The following is an 11,562-nucleotide window of genomic DNA, read 5'->3' as shown; positions in this document are numbered from 1 at the left end:
AAGGTGACCAAGTCAGCAAACTCCATCAATGCAGGAAAAACACTTGTATAAAATAATCAGAGCTCCTCCAGAGATCCTGAATGTTGCCTCCAAGGAGATACTTAGAGACTAAGATATTCCAGGCAGCTAATGAGTCTGTACAAGGGACTCCAAATCAAAACAATTGCCGAAAGAGAGATGACAACATCCAGGTCTGCATGCAAATATAGCTTTATCTGCAATGCAGATAGCTATTTAGCATCAGATGGAGATTGAAATGTACTTCAACAGATTGAATCTCCTCTAGCCTAAACACTGTTTTCATTTTTTACATGAAGCTGGTAATTATGTTTTCCACTTATACCTGGAAATTTCAACAAATATTCTAGACAAGCTATTTTTGATTGGAATGATTCCACATGCTACAAAATAATGAGTTGGGTTTTTTTTTTAGGAGCTGTATGCATGATGACACGACCATATCCTTAACGCCATGGAGGTTTACTGAGAAAGCAGCGCTTCTTGTGAGCCTGCTCGAGTGCCTCAGCGGTGATTCGGTCACTTGTGGAAGGACAACGGAGCTGGTGCTCCATGGGAGGTCCCCTGGGCTGCAAGGGCAGAGCAGAACCACAGCGCTGCTGCTGCCTCCCAGCCTGCGTGGCTTAACATTGGGAGCTTCTGGGGAGAGCAAAGCATTGGACGTGGCTTGGGAGAAAAGGAAGCGATGTGCATTTAAGCTCTTATAAGGTAAATGTAACCTGAGGTATACAGATACTTGAATGCATTAAGAAAAACATGTTTACAATCTTTCCTGTTATTTTTAAATACAAAAAACCTACACTCTCACAAAGCTGAGAAGTTCAGTTATATGTTTCATGACACAAGCAGATTAATTGTGTTGGCAGCACTTTCCACTCCGTCAGGCTTCCCTCCCACTATCGCTTTGCTCAGACTCGTGGCAACTCCAGACCTAAGAGCAGCGCAAGCGCCGCAGCGTGTGGCACGGGCTGGACACCCCTGCCAGCCCTGCCTCCCGTCCAGGGACCAGAGCTACGGGATGTCACCACAACTCCAGGAGTTGTTTGGTCTCGTCTTGTACCTCCAGCAGCCACCCCAATGCTCAGACATCATCTCCCACCTTGCCTCCCCACGCTCCTGCCAACCCCCCTGCCACGGCAGAGCACCCTTAGCAGAGTTAACTCGGGTGGCGGCAGAACTCCAACCACAGTCAGGACAATACAAATCACTGCAAAACAACCCCACACTTAACAGGTTTCTGAAGCAAGTCTGCAAACTCAGCACTAAAGCTTTGACTTTTCTGAGCACTTCCAAGTACCAGTGAGGCACACAGATTTTTTTCTAGTAACAGAAAGTCATTAACAGGATTTAATCTCAAACATTAGATAAACTAGAAAATCCACAAAAGCAAGGCTTTAGATCCAGAAGTGAACAGCACGCACGTGAGACTCTTGCAACAGTGAGGTTCACCTCCTTGCACAGATTTGAGGCTTACAGAACCTTCATCATCACTCAGGCAAACCAGACCTTTGAGGAGCGCAGACCCCAACCAAGGTGAACTTCTGCTCAGCCTCAAGGACCCTGCAGTCCCTTCACCTGACCAGGCCAGGGGCAAGGAGGCCACCAGCAACCACCACCACCATCTTCAGGCAGAACTGACCCCACCTGCAGCCACCCAGACCCCTTCCCAAAAGCCCATTGCCACCTCCCCACATCCCACCGACACCGCACACCCACCTGGTCCCCACAGCAGCAGCAAGGACTGGACCTGGATGAAGCTGTCCCAGAATGACCCTTCCAGGGCAGCTCCCCACACCTGGGCCTGATTTTAAACTGAGGCATGTGCTCCTAATTAGCATTTGGGCTAAATAATTAGCAGTAACCCTTTCATGGCCTCCCAGGAGTTTGTGGCCGGCAGCTGGAGCTTGGGCATCTGCTCTTGCAGAGGAGGTTGAGGTTGGATTTAGGAACAATTTCTTCCCCAAAGGGCTGTGGGGCATTGGAACAGGCTGCCCAGGGCAGTGCTGGAGTCACCAGCCCTGGAGGGCTCGACAGACGGACATGAGGTTCTCAGGACATGGGGCAGGGACAGGGGTGGGTTATGGTTGGACTCCATGATCTTGAGGGTCTTTTCCAACCAAAATGATTCCGTGATTCTTGCTGCAGGCTCTGTCCCACACTGGCAGTGCTGTGAGGGTGAATGCTGCAGCTCTGGTGCCACCTCCCCAGGCAGTTCTCACAACATCTAGCTGTGCCTTTCTGCGGCACTGTTTACCTTCTGTACCCTAAATAGCCAGGATGTGCTATTGCGACCCAGAGGGCAGGTGTGCGGGGAGCCTGGCGCCTGCATCTTCAACCCAAACAGAAGATGGAGAATGCATTGTGTTGATCTGAAATGGAAAGTGAACAGGGAGATGTTTCAGATGTTCCAGACCAGGTGTCCTGCAGCAGCAGCAGATGAGCTGGAGATGCTGATGGCTGGAGCCGTGATGGTCCCTGATGTGCTGACCAGGACGGTGCCGTCCTGTCTATGCCATGTTTGGGAACATCATGAGTGTGAATCGTGAAAACCATAAAAATGGGCATGGGCAGAGATTCCTTGGAGCTTTATGTTCCGCCACAAGCCAGACTCTGGGAATCTGTGGCCTGATTTATTACGCCATTCCTACAGTTTTATAGCTAAGAGAAATCCTGAAATACATTTTCTATCATGGGAAGACAATTTATGAATTACAGACAAGTGTTTTGTAATATTTTCTGACATCTTCCTCCTGATGGGCCATAACTTAATTCTATTACCTAAAATATTTTTGAGTGAATTAGCTGTTATGTCATCTTCTCTTTTCGATTCTTTAGTTTTGATACACAAATTAAACAACCCTCCCCAGCAATCCTGAGCAATACTTTTTCACTGACATCTTGTTAATTAAGTACATTCATGCTTTCCAAGTATAGTCCCTGTACTCCAGGGAAAACAGACTGAGGTAGGACTGAAAGGAAGAAATTCAAGACCTAAGAAGTTCTAAGCCATGAATGTATTAAATATCTAAATATCATAAGATATTGATAACAGTTTTTCTTATTATCTATGTATGAGAATAAGAGGTTTTTACCTTTATAGAGGTTTATTGCATATGGATGAGTCATGCAAAAGTGAATAATAACCCTGTTTCCCAAAGGAAACCCAACACCCGAGTGAAGAAAAGTCCTTGCACACAGAGTGCCTTTCCGCGCGGGTCTCGCATGACATGTTCTTTCATTCATAATGCAGAATTATTCATCGCTCTAAATATAACCTTGTTTCATTCATTATGCTTCAGCTGCCAGCTAAAAACCCCACATTTGGCAAGGGTGGCATGTATGGAAACGTTTTCACATGTGGGGGCAAAGGGACAGGATGCCCACCAAGGCATCGCAGAACTGGGGCTCAGCTCCAGCTTCCCCATGGCTGAACCCGTGCCCCTTTGCCCCACCGCTGCGTGTTCATTCCCATGCTGGATGCTGGTTCTTCCAGCCAAAAGTGCAATACATCACTTCTCTTAAGGTCACCTGGGGAACAGCTGTATGATTAGGAGAGGGCGAGGTTGGATTTAGGAACAATTTCTTCCCCAAAGGGCTGTGGGGCATTGGAACAGGCTGCCCAGGGCAGTGCTGGAGTCACCATCCCTGGAGGGCTGGACAGACGGACATGAGGTTCTCAGGACATGGGGCAGGGACAGGGGTGGGGGAACAGCTGGACTCAATGATCTTGAGGGTCTTTTCCAACCAAAATGATTCTATGATTAAATTGATGATGCACAGATTCCCTGTTTGCAGATGCTAGAAGGGACATTTCTAAGCTTGCACGAGCCAGGGAGGACGCTGCTCTGTCACCTGTCATGGCAGCAGCTCTTGCTGAGGCTCGTGTCACCACAGGACCTTGGGGACAGGGGACAATCGGCAGCACAGAGAGTTGGGGACCAGTGGGGAGCGCCCAGAGCATCCACCCTGCTTTCCAGTGCCATCCAGCCAGAGCAGAAACCACCTTTAATTAGGTTTTCCCTGCACCAAAACCAGAAGAAAAAGAACATGAAAGGAAGGTTCAGCTGATTGAAGCTACTCACATAGAGAACTCTGCTAGGATGGAGAAATGGCGGAACGGAGGCGTCGCTGTGGCTGAGCAGTGAACCCGAAGGGTGCTGGCTCAGCTCTGAGCTCGGCTTTGCCAAGGGGGCCCCCGCGGTAGTGACGCACAGTTACATTTTCCTTTTCCAGCAGCATCCCTGAGGATTCGTGACACAGATGCCAGAGATGAACCTCTCTGGGCAATAACGACACGGAGGAGGTGTGTTAAACACGGTGAGGATCCAGCGCTAAGGAGGCTGGAAACAGAAATCAGACAGAGTTTGGGAAGCCTCGGTGAATTTTTTAATTTACATCCGCGACATGAAAGCATTTGTTCTCCTGACAACGGTAAAATAAGTAGATAATAGTATAATTTAAAATAGATTTTATGGTTTCTGTTAACAGAGTAATAGGAAAAATAGACCTCTTAAAGCATTTAATCATAGCGGTAATAAAGAAGGGAAGCAGCGAGCATCCCCAGAAGAGATCAATGCTCCATTTCCCCAGTATTTGCAAAATTCACTCTGAGCTCTGCCAACCTGTGCTGCAACAGCTTAAAAAGCAGCAGTAAAACACAGCGGTAGCAAACAAAACAGAGCACAGCCGAGGCTGCAGGTACATAATGAACGGGTATAGTTTGCAAATGTGTATGTAAGTTAAATAAAGTGGTAAACACAGCACATTTATATAAGAGATCTGCAGCTGTTTGCCTGAGAAACCATGGGCTGATAATGTGGATAAATATGAAACAACAGGGATAGCAATAGCACTGCGGGGCATATCCAAACCCAAAGAAGGCCATCAATATTTTGAACATCTTTATAGTTAAATTGATGGAGTCCTATGAGGAGTTTTGGCTTTGTGCGTGGCACTGAGCCCACCACAGCTCAGCACGTATATAATGTATACAAAATACTACTATATTACTAACATTACTATTCTGCAATGCAGGCAGGAGGTTCACATTTAAGGACTTCTGTGTTTTTCATATAACCACCTTTTGTAACTGAACAGGGAAAACAAAGTTCAGGTGTCGTTGTTTGGCAAAATAACTGTGTGTGCAATTTTTCATTGTGGGCGATGCAAAGCATTTATACACTTCTGCTTAAATTTATATTCAATATGCCTTAATTTAAACAATGAGATGCTCTGTTGAGTAAGTGGGACCATTAAATGTTGGCTGCAAGGGTGTCCTGTGTATGACCCCCCCAAACTCACCTTGGCTTTGTTTGCAACAAAGTAGAAAGGGTTTGTGACCAGGTTCACCAGGTTCTAACCTGCTCTCTGGTTTTTAGGATTTGAAGGACACATTGCAAATCACTGGTCACTGTGTGAGCGAAGGCTATGTTTAAAAAATGCATTTTATCTGTATTAAATCCAGCGTGTTTGTTTGCATCAGCTCGGAGCAATGTTGGCCAACCAGTGCTCTGCTGGTTTCTTGTTAGTTTTACTACACAAATATTTTCACGCTGGTGTGCAGTAATTAACATTTTAAAACATTTCTGCTCTGAAACACCTAACAAGATTGATTTCTGAAAGACTCATTTTTACGATTAAAGAGTCGAGAATATAGCAACCATATTTCACCACGATAACGATTGTTCATATTTATCACAAACCTCAGTATTAACCAGGTGATAGATGAGTACACTCATTTTTTTCCTTTGGACTATACAAAGGAAATGTTTTGGTAATTACCTGTTATTAGAGAAGACCCCCTTGAGTTACTGTTTGAATGATCTGAGGGACTTTGTATCATTCCCTCTATAACTAAACTCTTGACACCGATCATAATTCACTTCTCCATTACCCTTGAACCTTTCCAAGGCGTGTTAGTCCTGAATCCAGGACCCTGACAGGTCCCAGGTCCTGGTCCGTAGGAGAGCAATGTCCTGCGTGGAGCATCACCCTGCCAGGAACTGATGGGGATGTCTTGGCCTCGTAAAACTTCCCTGGTTTTGCTCCCCAGAAATGGGAGCTACAGCGTGATTCTGCACCAACAAGGCTGTGTAAGGTGATGGTTCAGCCTCAGCATCAGGGATCCCTGTGCCCTCACACCGGTGAAACGAGTCTCCTGTTCCAGAGGCTGAGCACTGCCCTGGTTTTGCAAACAGAACCAACCCCCAGCACACCAGATCCTCGGGCTTTCCTGCTCCCCGTTTGCTCCAAATCTCAATGCCGCTTCCAAGAGGAAAGAAGCCAGGTCCTATGGACCTCTTCTTTTATTTCACTCTGCCTCTTAAACCTTCTTTCCCTTCTGCAGAAGGCAATGAGTATCTGGACGTAACCGCTCACCATCCAGAAGACAGAAGAGGGTTTTTTCTGAGGAGCGTGTGTTTGGAAGCAGGGATCTGGGCGGGCTCCCCGTCCATGTGCACGTACCTGGTCATCGCCTTGCCGGTGCTCCAGCCTGCGCTCGGCTTGCACGGTGCTGGAGCACCATGCTCAACCACAGGTCACTGTTTTCACCCGAGGAGATGCTGCAGAAAGCCCCTCGTGGTTGAGTAGACATCCTCCAGGCCTGCAGGGCGCTCGGGGAGTGCCTCCAGTGGAAAAGCCCCATCCATTCCTCATCACCACCTGCTGCTGTGCACCTGCCCTGGTGACCGCATTGTCCCACTGGATCTCCAAGGGGAGACCTGAGCGTAGATGTTCCCTCCCCACTCTACGGGAGTGACAATGTTCCCCCATGTTAAGGAACCCCTCAATACCTGAGACAGGTGTGTGTGTCCATCCTTTGCTTTCCTGCCCCCACACCAAGCAGCTCTACGTTCCCATCAGTGGTCAGGTGAACCTGGACAAAGCTGCCAGCAGATCATCTACTTCACGGTTCATTGCTGCTGAGAACTTTCAAGTTTACAGAGAAAAAAACAACCTGTATAATTTGTTTCATGTACAAATATGTCCCATTCTGTAATTACATTTGATAGTACTCACCATCATAACGTATCACATGGCAGGTGCCATCATCTGGGATTTGCATCCTTCTAAGTTTGATGGTAACACTCGCCTTTTTGGACATGTTGTACGTTTTCCTTTAAGCTAATAACCATAAAATAGCGTCCTGCTCTCAGTTTCAACCCAAATCCTTTAATGATGCTGTAGGGATCCACACAACTGAACTCACCTCTGAGGCACTGGCGCCTGTGAAGTGGTTGCACAACATCTGCCACTGGGTCGGAGGCACATTTCCAGTTCTCATCCTGCACTTTTTAGGTGCCACATCTACCAAATCCACTGCTAAAATAGGCAGTGGAAAATGCAGCCATGTACACTTAGAAGTCACCCTCCCAAAGCCCATACAAATGAATATACATACCTTAAAGACTGGGGTGTTTTCTTTAGCCGAATTTTATCCACAACAGTAAAAAAACCTAATCAAAAGGTCTGGCCTTGATTAATTTTGATTAGCAGCAGAGTCATATGGAGCAGACAAAATACGTTTAGCTTTGATTGGGAGAATACGTGTTTGCAACAACATACTCTGCAAATCAGTGAAATATATCTAATAAGCAGGATCATCTCTTACGGACGCATTAGCATTTTCATGAGATGTCATTAATGTCAAAGCCGGAGAGCCAACGCCGTAGCTAAAATGTCAACTGGCTGCGCTGATAAACCCGGCGTAGTAATTAGTTTTGAGAGCAATTAGAAGTCTGATTTTTGTAGGAAAAAAAGACACAGGCTGTTTTTCTTTAACCAAAACGCCCTGGCCCTGAAGGGCTGCCGAGGCAGAAAGAGCAGCGCCCAGGCACCGACCCGGAGACACGCGCTTGGGCTCTGCTTTCAAAACAGGAAAACGTCACCAATTAGCATTTTAACAAGGCGATTAGTAAAAATTATCAAAGTGAAAGCAATAACCAATCAAATCCCAATCAAAAAGAGATTGCTCTGCTGCATAAGAGCTTTTTTTTTTTTTTAATATTTAGATAGAATACCTTTGTATTAAACGTGTTGGACTAAAGTGCTTTTTTTCATTGGAAAGAAATGACGAAGCGGAGGATGGGTAGAGTCTGAAGATGGTGACGGCGATGTCTTGGCACACGGAGTGGTAGCAAGACGTCACCTCAAAATACCATCAACCCACCTTGTAGGTGAGGATGGACCCGTGGTTATTTATCTCAGAGCACTGTAGGTTGCCCAGCCTGGCTCCCCACACACACTGATAACCAGCCCACCCGGCACCGAGTGTGGTCCTGCAGACATAGCATTCCCCTCCCACCCCTTCCATTTAATTACCCACCCCTTCCATTTAATTACCTTTATTCCAAATGAGGAGCCCTCTGGTTTTAGGTACCGTCATTTTTCTGGAGCGTGACATTGCTCCGTGTGCTGCACTCCCAACCTTGGCTACCCAGCCCCATGGTTTCCCTGCCCTGGTTATCACAATCAATTATCTACAAATAATGCAGCTATTGGCAATTTATACTATTGAGTTAACCAGCAACAGCTATCTGTTGCAATTATTTGTTAAATACTTATCTGGTAGATCAATTCAATGCGCAATCTGGTATCAGAATGATATTTTTTCCCAAGTGGATTCATGGCTGGCACATCAATTTATGTTGTCAAACAGCCAGAAATTTCTCTTCTAACTCGCTTTGTGCTCAGCTCTGCGAGGTAAAACCGAGCTGCGACAAAACCTGCAGAGAAGGACAGAGCAGCTAAAATCTGTTGTGCCCCTCCACGCTACAGCAGGGACCGACTCTTAAAACGGCAAGCTAAAAAACCCCAGCTCTTACAAAATTGATTTTTAATTGAGTTTTAACATTAACTTATTCTATTAATGCTGAGTTTGTTTATTTGACTTTTGTCTGTCATTTGTAAAACCCAACTCAGTCACATTGACCTTGAGGTTCTCCTGACCTTGCAATGTCAGTTCTGTACCGTTACTGCTCTCTCTGCTTTGCAAACCTTGTACTCGATGAAGGTTGGGTCTGAAAAACACCAGGTGTCAGAGCAGTGTGATTCCCAAGGAATGAGACACCACTATCTCAGCACAAGGAAAATACACATATAAAACAGTCTAAAAACAATTCCTATATTCTTACTCTTTAGCAACTCAATTATACGCTACTCACAGAGCTTTTATCTTTTTTTAGAAAGCTTGTAGTATTATTTGTTAGGAATTGCTAGGCTTTGGGAGCAGGTATTATTGTTTTGGCAGGTATGTTTGGGGTTCAGGTTTTGTGACATCATTGCATATTTGTGTGTATTCTTTATTTCTTTATTACCTCTATTTCAGTTTCCTTTGTTATAAGCACTACCCTCTAGTTCCTACCACTTTGCACACACCCTGCAGTGCTTTCTCTCTCTGAATTACAGGTTCGGAGGCCAATGCAATTAGTGGCCTCCTGTAATTAATAGGAGACTACTTGAGGATTTCAAAGTCCCTTTAATCACTACAGAGATTTTTAAAGTGTTTGCTTTGTTCCCGGCTCTGGGCTGTTCTACGCAGCCCATTCAGACAAACACCCACTTTGTCGAGTATCAAGCAGCATCCCCGTGCTTGTTCGCTAAGGCTGCTCTGGTTTCAATCTGTCCTACACCGACACAAGATGGATATTCACCCTGAGCTGCCTAAAATAGCAGCGCAGGTGCTGATGGGCTATGAACAGCAGTTTTCAAAGCCAAGGTCACAAACCATGCCAGATCTGTTGTAGAATAAGACAAGAACTAAAAGATGGGCAATAGAACTATATAAAACGCTTTTTCATTGTTGTTGTTGTTTAATATTGGGGAACTGGATGAACTTCTGGTTAACTTTTATGTGTACCAGTCTCCTGTAGAGAAATATATTTCATCAAGGTGCAAGTCAAATATTGATGTTCACTCTCTTACCTTTCGAGCATTTTCAGCAATTTCTGTTTCTTCATAGAGAGAATATTATTCGTGAGCTGTGGTTTTCTGCTGAAGCTCATCCTCAAACATGACCTTTCTCACGGGCTCTGCTGCTCCACTATCAATTAAATGGAAGAAATCTGGTTTGCAGTTGGTACTGGTGGCAGTCGAAATCCATCCTTCCTCATCGTCCCTGTGTTATCGGGAGCTGTGTACCCCAATGTGGCACAGAGCAGGACACTAGCATTCAAAAGGGTTTTATTTTAGCACAATAGTGGTGACTTTTTAGTGCATATTCACTAAAAACCCAAGACAGGATAGAAGGCTGCTGGGCACTGGCTAAATAAACACCCATGAAGCACCAGGTGTGGAAACACAGGTAAGAGCTTGCCAGGGGTGGCTTAGGTCCATCACACAAAGATATAATACTTACCAGCACAAATTTAGGATATACAGCAGGTTGCTATTCACTAAATACAATATTTGAATTTTTATCTCTTCCTCCCTGTGGAGTAATTAATATGATTTCTTACAATATTCGAATAAACACACTATCTCTGTACTAGATCTAAAGTGAAGTGGATTCTTGCTGGAAGAGGAGTAACTTAATTATCTAAGCACAGAAAGTTATGGTCACAAAGTTAGTGAAGCACCAGCTGCTAAATGACCATTGGCAGTAAAAAAGTTACATAAAAAACAAAATCCAAGAGACTGATGAAAAAAGAAATCCAAAATAACATAAATGAGTCGATACCATAAAGATGCTCAGATGGATCTGCAGTCCTGGCCACTGCAGGAATGAGACCAGGTGTGTAGGGCAAGAGGAGATTGTCCTTCCTGCATGGATGGGGCTCCCTAAGGATGGACCCAGCTACCATCAACTTTTAATTGCAGCCTCCTATTACAGTATCCTCCAAAGATTTAGCATAATTATTCCGCAATCAATATCTACACGTCGAGTATTGGCTAGGTCTGACCAACAAATTAAGCCAACATCTTGTGTTTTGCTAAGCAATTAGCAGGACCCACTATCTCACGCTTTATCCTACCGATTCGCAATAGCTGTTCAGAAGACGTGGTCAGAGACCTCCTTACATCCCATCCACCTTGCACGGTGTCACACGAGACGTTGCACGTCATAGATACATCACCCTCCTTGTGGTCCCCGCCGTATTTACCGGCTGTCAGCACAAGCTGCTACAAGAACTCATTTTCCTGTGGTCCTTCCTGCAAACACATCACTGAGAACCTGAACGCTGCCAAGCATTGATGATCCCCACCGTGAGCTGAGTTATTGCCAGTATTACAGACACTAAACCAGTGGAGCTGGGAAGAGGCCACATGGCGATATTTGCCCATGGACCAGCAGAGCTTCAGGTTAGAGCTCAACGGGAAGCTCCTCATTTTGTGCGGCACAGCAGAAAGACGTGCACTCCATCAACCTTGCCCTGTTTCCTGCTCATCTCACTGCCAGTCAATTATCTTTATTTCAGATTTTGATACTTTGATAAATACTGGCAAACTCGCACATATAATCTCAAGAATTATGTGTTGCAATTCACGGTTCAGAGGACATTTCCATTAACAGCAAATCTCCCTCCCCGCGGTTGCCTGTTCCTG

Source organism: Patagioenas fasciata, chromosome 7 (assembly GCF_037038585.1).
Source record: "Patagioenas fasciata isolate bPatFas1 chromosome 7, bPatFas1.hap1, whole genome shotgun sequence".
NCBI classification, from domain to species: Eukaryota; Metazoa; Chordata; class Aves; order Columbiformes; family Columbidae; genus Patagioenas; species Patagioenas fasciata.
Note: the sequence above shows the minus strand (reverse complement) of the source record.